We start from the raw sequence: 10,186 nt of genomic DNA, 5'->3' as shown, positions 1-10,186 counted from the left end.
AGAACATGATGTTTCCTTTCTCCAGATGTTCCAACGCCAGCCTCCCCAGCTTAAGGAGAACTTCCCTGTCAGCCTCCATCAGCTCCTGTGGACTCCTCCCATGTCCTCCATGGTACTTGTTCTTCTTCCTCCTGGTCTGGACCAGCAGGAAGTGAGAGTACATGTCAGTCATGGTCTTGGGTGGCTCTCCTCTCTGCTCTGTGGTCAATATGTTCTCCAGAACCGTAGCAGTGATCCAGCAGAAGACTGGAATTCCACACATGATGTGGAGGCTCCTGGAGGTCTTGATGTGGGAGATGATTCTGCTGGACAGCTCTTCATCACTGAACCTCCTCCGGAAGTACTCCTCCTTCTGGGCGTCGGTGAAGCCTCGTACCTCTGTTACCCTGGCAACACATGAAGGAGGGATCTGATTGGCCGCTGCTGGTCTAGAGGTGATCCAGACCAGAGCCGAGGGAAGCAGGTTCCCCTTGATGAGGTTTGTCAGCAGAACATCGACTGATGACTTCTGTGTGACGTCAGAAACCAGCCGACTGTGGTTGAAGTCCAGAGAAAGTCTGCTTTCATCCAGGCCGTCAAAGATGAAGAGAAGTTTGTGGCGAGCCAGCTGCTCTGCTGGGAGCTTCTGGAGGGTTGGATGGAAAACATGGAGCAGCGTGAGAAGACTGTGCTGCTCACCTCTGATCAGGTTCAGCTCCCTGAATGACAGCAGAACCACCACACGGACATCTTGGTTCTCCAAGCCCTCGGCCCAGTCCAGAGTGAACTTCTGCACTGAGAAGGTTTTTCCAACACCAGCGACGCCGTTGGTCAGAACCACTCTGATGGGTCCATGTTGGTAAGGTGAGGCTTTAAAGATGTCATGGCACCTGATTGGAGAGTCATGGAGGTTCTGGATCCTGGAAGCTCTCTCCAGCTGCTTCACCTCATGTTGGGTATTAACCTCTTCACTCTGTCCCTCTGTGATGTAGAGATCAGTGTAGATCCTGTTGAGAAGGGTTCTACTTCCGAGTTCATCACTTCCTTCAGTCACACGTTCACATCTCCTCCGCAGACTTATCTTATGTTCCTCTAGAACCTCCTGCAGACCAACATCTGCAGGAACAGAGAAGAAGAGACAACTGAAGGAAAAACCTGATTTAGTGATGAAGTTGGAGCAGAAACATCTGGAACATCAGGAGGTGTCATCATTAGAAGGTCTTTTAGTTCACATGATGTGATGCTAACCAATGGGATCCATCCTTAGAAGCAGAACCTTGTTAGATGGTCAGACAGCAGAGTTCTGCCTCTGCTTTGTGGCCAGTATCTGTTCACTGTCAGGATCTGATTCACAAAGCAGATCAGATGAAGAAATGCTGACAGAAACATGCAGCAGCTTTCAGCAACATGAACTCTTTAGCATCAGGTCACCATTGTCCTCATTTCTCTGCTTCTATCTGACTTTCTCCCACAAACACAGCACCTACAGAAGAGGCAGAGAGACAGAAAATGGTTCCTGGCAGCATTTTCAGCCTTAATGAAGGAAATCTGGAGGAAATGCTCTAATCTGCCAGAGAAACAGCTCCTTGGATCAGGTAGTGTTCACATTTCAGATGTTTTTTTCCCTCAGAGACTGGATTGGATGTTTTTAGAGAATAATTACAGATTAAAAATGACATGGGACTGATTTGGTCCTTTAGAATTAAACAGGAGATATAAAGATTCCATGTTTCTACAAATCTATCTGCTGTAATCTGGGATCTATTGTCAGAGGAAATAAAGGTTTCTGTCTCTCAGACTTTCCTCCCCTCTTTCTGTAAAGCAGCAGTGCAGCAGGTTGTTTTCTCCACCTTCTTGTTTCCATCAAAATAAGCTGCAGCTTTAAGGAGATGTTCAGTTTTAATGCATTTAGCACAAAGGGCTGAAAACAGAACCACTTCAAAGCAAACCCAATAGGTTGTTGGGTTGAACACAGACGTTACATTTACAGCAGCTGGAAATCCAGAGATTCAGGGGAAATAATCGATCCCAGAAAGACTTTAAACACTTAGATTCCCAAATGCCAACTAAAGACGAGGAATTAGTCCAACAAAGACGATAGAAGGAAGTTCTGATTGGAGATGTTCAGTCTCACCTGGAGCACCGCTGCTCTGATTGGCTGTCAGCAGTCCAGGTCCTGGTCTGAAGAAGTAAAACAAAAGTAATCACACCCCATCTCCTTCCTTTAGATCTTAACATTTTCATGTTTTTGTGATGAACCTGAACACAACCACACACAGAGTTTTGTTGAGTGAGTTTATTTAAGATGATGAAGACCAGAGTTCAGACCAGACGGAAGCAGGAGGCTGTTGGTGGCTGAGGCTGGCAAGCTGGACAGAGACAGAGCATGGAGGCAGCAGGACCAGCAACATGGCAAAATGGAGACTTGAGAACTAGAACTTGACAGCAGCACAGCAGAGTGGAGACTTGGAACCAGAACTTGACAGCAACACGGCAGAGTGGAGACTTGGAACCAGAACTAGACCAGCAGAATTAAGCAGCAAGACTGGATGAATACTTGCTGGACCAGAGTGGGAGCAAAACCAGAACCACAGCAGGCGGACGGGGGTCAAGGGAACCCGTGCTGGTAAAGAAAAGGTAAGGCGAGCAGTCATGAGCAGAGTTTAACAGAACCAACAGAACGAACCGACAAGGGAGGACTGAAAGCAGGGAGCTTAAATAGGGAGACTGACAGGTGTGCTGAGTGCTGGCTGATTAGTGGCTGACAGGTGTAGATGATTACTGAACTGGAGACTGGAGCTGTATGGAAGGTGGAAAGTGTCTTGAGCATGTGCATGGTGCAGCAGACAGGCTGCAGCATGACAGCACCCCCCCCCCTTAAGGCCGGCTCCCAGACGGCCAAACAAAAACAGACAACGACAAAAAAAAACGACCCACCCAGGGTGGGCAGAGGGAGGCACTGGACGGGGGGCTAGAGTCTCTAACAAAAAAACAAAAAACGACCCACCCAGGGTGGGCGGAGGGAGGAACTGGACAGTGGGTAATAGTCCAAAAAACAAAGAAACAGAAACACAAATCTACCCCAACGGGGCGAACGAAGGAAGGCCTGGGACGGAAAGGCCCTAGGTGGGCGACCCCGACAAGGCAGAGCTAGACGCGGGCGTCGCGGTGGGCGACCCCGACAAGGCAGAGCTGGACGCGGGCGTCGAGGTGGGCTACCCCGACAAGGCAGAGCTAGACGTGGGTGTCGCGGAGAGCGACCTGAATAAAGCGGCACGATCTGGTGGGGCCAGCGGTGGATGAGCACCCTGAAGGACAGACGGCTACCAACTAAGGGCGGAGCATGGCCCCAGGCTATGGAGGTCATAGGACAATAGGCTACGGAGGTCACGTAACTATAGGCTACAGGGGTCACGGGACTAGAGGCTACAGGGGTCACGGGACTAGAGGCCACAGAACTACTGGCCATAGAGGCCACAGGACTACAGAGTTCAGAAGGATCCTGGCTGCAGGCTTCAGGAGGCCCTGACCACAAACTACAGAGTTCAGGAGGCCCATGGCTACTGGCTACAGGAAACGCCTGGCTACTGGCTACGGGAAACGCCTGGCTACTGGCTACGGCAAATGCCTGGCTACTGGCTGCGGGAAATGCCTGGCTACTGGCTACTGGCAGCGCCGGGCTACAGGAAACTGGCGGCGGCGCCTGGCTACAAGAAACTGGAGGCGCCAGGCTTCAGGAAACAGCGGACCCCCCTGGGTCCCCGCAGGTGCTGCGGACGAGGCGGAAAGGCAGATGAACGGTGGTCTGGGTGGAGATGTGTTGGAAGATTGAGAGACCCCTGTCCAAAAGTCCCAATCAACCTCCATCAAGAGACCAACTATTGCGGGGTTTCCCGGAAACCTCTTTGCCAAGTCCGAGACCTGCTCCTCCCAGTCGCCTCGCAACAGTACAGCTGCTTCGATCTGACGGGACAGTTGGCTTAAGGAAGCAAGCGTGGCCAGCTTATTTCTCAGTCCCTTGCATAGGGACTCCACTGCGCAGCTTTGATATGTGGACCAGGACCCATCTGACTTGTTCTCCATCGTGGGCTGTGTGTGGGTGTCGGGCTCATGTGGTCGGTTCGTTCTGTCATGTTTTTGTGATGAACCCGAACACAACCACACACAGAGTTTTGTTGAGTGAGTTTATTTAAGATGATGAAGACCAGAGTTCAGACCAGATGGAAGCAGGTGGCTGTTAATGGCTGAGGCTGGCAAACTGGACGGAGACAGAGCATGGAGGCAGCAGGACCAGCAACATGGCAGAATGGAGACTTGAGAAGCAGAACTTGACAGCCGCATGGCAGAGTGGAGACTTGGAACCAGAACTAGACCAGCAGAATTAAGCAGCACGACTGGATGAATACTTGCTGGACCGGAGTGGGAGCAGAACCAGAACCACAGCAGGCGGACGGAGGTGAAGGGAACCCGGGTTGGTAAAGAAAAGGTAAGGCAAGCAGTCATGAGCAGAGTTTAACAGAACCAACAGAACAAACCGACTGAAGGACTGAAAGCAGGGAGCTTAAATAGGGAGACTGACAGGTGTGCTGAGTGCTGGCTGATTAGTGGCTGACAGGTGTAGATGATGATTACTGAACTGGAGACTGGAGCTGTATGGAAGGTGGAAAGTGTCTTGAGCATGTGCATGGTGCAGCAGACAGGCTGCAGCATGGCAAACATAAATGGTCTTCCTAATTCATGCTTTCATTACAAGTTTATAAAACTCTAAGGTCCATTTTTAAACAAATGAATGAATATGCTTATAAACATATTGTCGCGGGAGGCTCAGAGACAGGAGGACCCAGAATTCGACCAGACAAAAGAGGTTTGAGATAAAGCAGGATTTAATGAACAGATACGGGCAAAACAGAGGTCAAAATCATAATCCAAAAATGGCAGTCCAAAATCCAGAGGTAGAAATAACAAGCAAAAGGAAAACGTGGAACTTAAACTCACCAGAGGCTTGACAAGGAAAGACTCTATATAACAAGGCAAGGATTGACAATGAACTGGCAGGGAGCAGATAACTAAAGCAGGTATAAATAGGCAGGAGAACAAAGGAGAGAGGGAGAGCTAATTAAACACAACAGGTGGAACTAATCAGAAGGAGAAGAAGTGGCTGAAAGACTGACAGGACAAGTGGCAGGAAACAGGACAGAACTGAACTAGACAAAATACTGAACTAAAGTAACATACAAACTAATCCAAGACAGGAAAACTAACTTTAACCAAAATAATAACATAAACCAGAACAGAACATTACACATATATTTACACATTTACATGCCAACAATTCTCCCTACAGCCAATGTGACTAAGACCATTGTACATGTGTGTATAACCAGGCCCAATGTTTCTGCAGTGAATACTACTGGTTTATTGACTAACAGCTGATGATTATGTAACTTTAAATTAAGTTAAAGTTCTAAACTAATTTACTTTCACTTTATAAACTGAAGACTGAGTAAATATTATGTTTTATATCTCTGTGGAGTCACAAGGATCAGTTAGAAACTGGGTTCTTACTCTGAGACTGAGGGTCCAGGTTCTTCACTGAAGTCTGGAATTACATCTTTGGACCAGTCACTCCCGATAGACGGACAGCTGGATCGTGGAGGTTCTGCTCTCTGTCTGTGGTTCTGACCTCTGAAACCCCAACATGTTGTTATTCTGATCACATCAATCAGTGAGAAACTCTGATAAAAACCAGAGAAGAAGCTCTGAACACAAACTGCTGCAGAGAAGCAGAAGCTTTAAAGATCCAGAAACATTCAGGCGGTTCTGGTGGACACAACTGAACATTATCCTAATAACCGCGTTCTACTGGTCTGGATCACATGGGTCCAACAAACACCTGCAGGACAATAGGCTCATGTCACAGTTTAATGGAGCTGATGAGATCAGATTTAGATGAATTATTCTACAAAGTACTTCTATAGTAGACACTACTAGTATTACAAAGCCCAGAAAGTTCTGGACACGGTCCGATTGATCACATCTAGTCTGAGAAGGTGTAGAGCAGAGGATCTGGTCCCTGATAGCAGAACTAAAGCTGTTGATCTGGTCTGAGGAGCTGATGTCGCCGTCATTAAAGAACAGAACCCATGAACGGATCATGGAGCAGAACCTTAGAACCAGAACAAAACTGAAACCAGAGAGACGCTGAAGATCAACCAGTTAATGTTCTAAATATTATGTCTCTGTGGAGTCACATGGATCAGCTAGAAACTGGGTTCTTACTCTGAGTCTGAGGGTCCAGGATCTTTGAAGTCTGGAGGTTTATCATTGGACCAGTCACTCCTCATTGACGGACAGCTGGATCCTGGAGGTTCTGCTCTGTTCGCCATCTCCTGGACTTCAGTCAGCCTGAGAGGGGAACCAGAACCAGTCAGTTCCCAGTGGTTCAGGTCCAGTCAGTGTTCTGTAGAGCAGAAAGCTGGTTCCCATCATGTGTGTAGAGGACCAGAGGAACCTGAGTTCAGCAGGTACCATCTGGGTCTGGATTGTCCTCTCCTTCACTACTTCATGCACCTCCTGATGTCTGCTGGCTGATCTCCTCAGAACCATCTGGAGAAGTTCTGGTTTCTTCAGAAAATGAAGCTAAAACTGAGGGTGAAACCTTTTCAGGTCTGAACTGGAATCCTGTTCCAGGTCTGTAGAAACATCCAGAGTGAATGAAGGAGGGAACATTTCCTCTGAAGTTCTGATGTGTTGGTTTTGAACACAGCGGCCCGCAAAGATGAACAAAGATGCTGCAGCTTCACTGCTAAAAGGAACTAAAAGGACGTAAAACTGGATTGAAACGAGTGTTTCTGCCCTTGATCTGAGCAGCTAAATAAGATTATCTGCCAACTGAATACGATTTAGCACTTAATATAGGATCAACTCATCTCCATCATCTTATTTCATGGTCAGTATATCTAATTATTTTATTTTAGGGATGAAAATACTGATTCCATTGGCAGATAATCTGATTTAGCTGCTCAAATCAAGGACAAATACACTCATTTCCAGAACGTTTTACTTCCTTTTAGTTCTCTTTTGGAGCTTGTAACTCTTCTCTTGGACCATCCTGCAGGTCATTTTCCAGAAGAACAGCAGAGATGGATTTAACTGATTGAAGGTTTTACCATGATGAGCTCAATCAGAACCAAGATGTTCCTCTGAAAAAGATTTTATTTAGGAGGAACATCTTGATGTTTCAGCTCCTTTATAACCAAAGTTATATTCAGGTGACCTGAAGGTTTTCTCTATTTATTTCTTTGGCTGTAGAATCCAAACTGTGCAGGGAGTGTCCTGCCGTTTTGTCCAAGACTTCTTCAACTTTCACTATCTGACAGTTATTCAGTATTAATTGTGTTTCTGACTGAGCAATACCTGTTTAAAGGGCAAAGCAACAAACTTCAGGCAAGTCCTGTTTGCTAAATAAACGGCAATGAGAGGGTTAAAAGTGACGCTGTTACAAACTAGTCTGCATGAACTGCTGAACAACATTTCTGGCTCATTTTCATTCCATAGAAACTTTGATATTTGTTAATTAGGGCAGAAATTTAAAAGTATTATTAAACTATATGAAGCCTAGGCAGAAATTCAACTGAAGAAACTGAATTACTTACATTCATCCAATCAGAGGCTCATCTCCTCCGACGTAAGCCAATCAGCTTTGAACCAGACCACCACGAAGCCCAATCAGCATCCAGAGTTCATCTTAAAGGTCTTCAAATCACGTCTCAGCCTGCTACCCAGCCAAAGCTCAAGCAGTGGTTGGCCAATGTCTGATTAGGACTCAGATGACCCTGATTCAACCCCACTCCATCCCTTCTCCACCATGGTAGCCAAGCTCCATCTGGCTTTCCCATGGTGCTCCTTCAACCTCGTCCCTATCAGAGTGTAATTCCTCCTGGACTCTGACTGCATTCCCTGTCACATCTCAATGGGTCCGGCAGAAGACCGCCATGTTGAGCCTGGATCTGCCAGAGGTTTCTTCCCAAAGGGGAGTTTTTCCTCTCCACTGTCGCTTCATGCTTGCTCATCATGGACAGGTTCATGCAAACCTGTGTTTATCCAAGCTGGACATCTATCTTTCTGGGTCCCTGAGTGAAGCACTAGTATCAGCTCTCCCAGTCTACTGGATCTCACCAATACAGCTCAAGCAGATCGTCTCACCAACCAGCGTCTATGGACTGAACCAACTTCGTCTATCTCCACTCCACCACCAGTTTCAGGCCTGGGGGAAAACATCCCCGTTCTCATACACCTGCTTATGTATATTAAAGGAAAATTCAGCGCTAATGTTTCCTGCTGAGGTCTGAACGCCAAAGTCTTAAAATAATTGTATCAATAAAATTATTCTAATTGTCTTTTTTCTTTCCGTGTGAGTTTTTCAGATTGAATTAAAATAAAATTTATGTGAACAAAGACAACAGGCGATAATAAACCAGATGCTAGACAACTGAACACATCTGGATCAAACATGGTGGAGCCGTAAAGAAAACCAGGAAACCATGAAATACAAGGAAACGTCTCTGGAGGAGCAACTGGATCCAAAACCAGGAGAAAAAAGAGAGAAAAACTACAAATCGCCATATTCTAGCGGACTCTGATTGGTGGCCTGCTGTGATGTCATCAGAGGCTGGTTGTAAAAGAACTAAATAGCAACCATGACATGTTGTTCTGCAGGAGACAAACTGTCTCTAGAGAGATTTTACAGAAGGGTGCGGCTGCTGCTGCAAAGAATCAGAGATCAACTGAGAACAAAGTTTGATTTTCAGCTTTTATTCAGCAGCTAAATCCCAATCTGCAGACTTCAGAGTTTTCAAAGCAGTTTTCCTGATTCAGCTCAATTCTTCATCTAGAACAGGATATGAGTCTCTGACGTCAGCATTAGCTAAGATCATGAGGAAGAAGCAGCAGAGAACCGGTACCGGTTCTACTGAACAACTGGAGCTGCTACATGTGGAGAATGGAAAGTTCCATTTAGTAAAACATCTTTTAAAAATGTTTTTTTGTGTCAAAGGAACCAACCTGTGGGATGGTCTTCCCACAAATATGAGTCTGACTAGACTTTCCACTCAGAAAACAAACAATGCTAAAGGCACTTTTACATCATCTCCCATTTCCTCACATTCAGTTTTTGTCTTTAGAAAAGAGACAAAGGAAGGAAACTGAGCGTTTGTTGGTGCTGATAAGCAGGAAATCAGAGCCTGACCAGCACCACGGTTACATGAAGCAGCAGCTTGGTTCTGAAGGAGAACCAGACTGAGTTCTGTTCCTGGTTCTGTTCAGTCCACAGAGAGAAAACCAGAACAAGTTCACACTCACCCTGATCCAGAGTCTTCTCTTTGTTCTGTTCTGCTGCTAAATGGAGTCAGAACCTGTTTCTCCTGATCCGATACCTGACTGTAACCGACTCACCTGAGGCTCCGCCCCCTGTCAAGGTGAGTTTACCTGAGTTTAAGCACCTTCCCTTTCAGTTCTTCTTTTATTTCTGTTCTGCTGCTAAATGGAGTCAGAACCTGTTTCTCCTGATCTGATACCTGACTGTAACTGACTCACCTGAGGCTCCGCCCCCTGTCAAGGTGAGTTTACCTGAGTTTAAACACCTTTCCTTTCAGTTCTTCTTCTCTTTTTATCAGCAGTGAACTGAGCTGTAAAACTCTGAGGTCAGGTTCTAACTTTTCGGTTTTTCAGGTTTCTTCTCAGTCTTCAGGTCATTTCCAGTCAACATTTTATTGCATTCAGTAGTTTTGTTCTCTGGAAACATTTTATAGGGTTCTCACCCTATAAAAGAGTGGTGGTAAGGGACTTTCTGAGAGACAAGAAAAAAGACCCCCCCCCCCCCATCCAAGATGTTCTGTTGCCCCCAAACCAAATAGCCTAGCTCCTCCACTGGAGGCTAGTTAATTAGTTTCAGCAGCCTGATGGGTTAAAGGTGCAGCTCTAGTGATGTCATTTACTGAGGATCAATAAATAGGAAAAATATTGAATAAGCTTGGAATCAGCAATAAGCTTTAAAGAGCTTGTATTTGCTCTGTGATCCAGGGACCAATTGACTTTTCAAAACTCCTCTATTCACCTACCAGAGAGATCATAGCCTCCATCTCTATCTAAAAACCTTTTTTTATCACTTCCTCCACATTTTCTGCTGACAACCCTTTGCTTAAGATTT

Source organism: Fundulus heteroclitus, unplaced genomic scaffold, assembly GCF_011125445.2.
Source record: "Fundulus heteroclitus isolate FHET01 unplaced genomic scaffold, MU-UCD_Fhet_4.1 scaffold_114, whole genome shotgun sequence".
Classification (NCBI taxonomy): domain Eukaryota; kingdom Metazoa; phylum Chordata; class Actinopteri; order Cyprinodontiformes; family Fundulidae; genus Fundulus; species Fundulus heteroclitus.
This window is presented reverse-complemented; position numbering follows the sequence as displayed.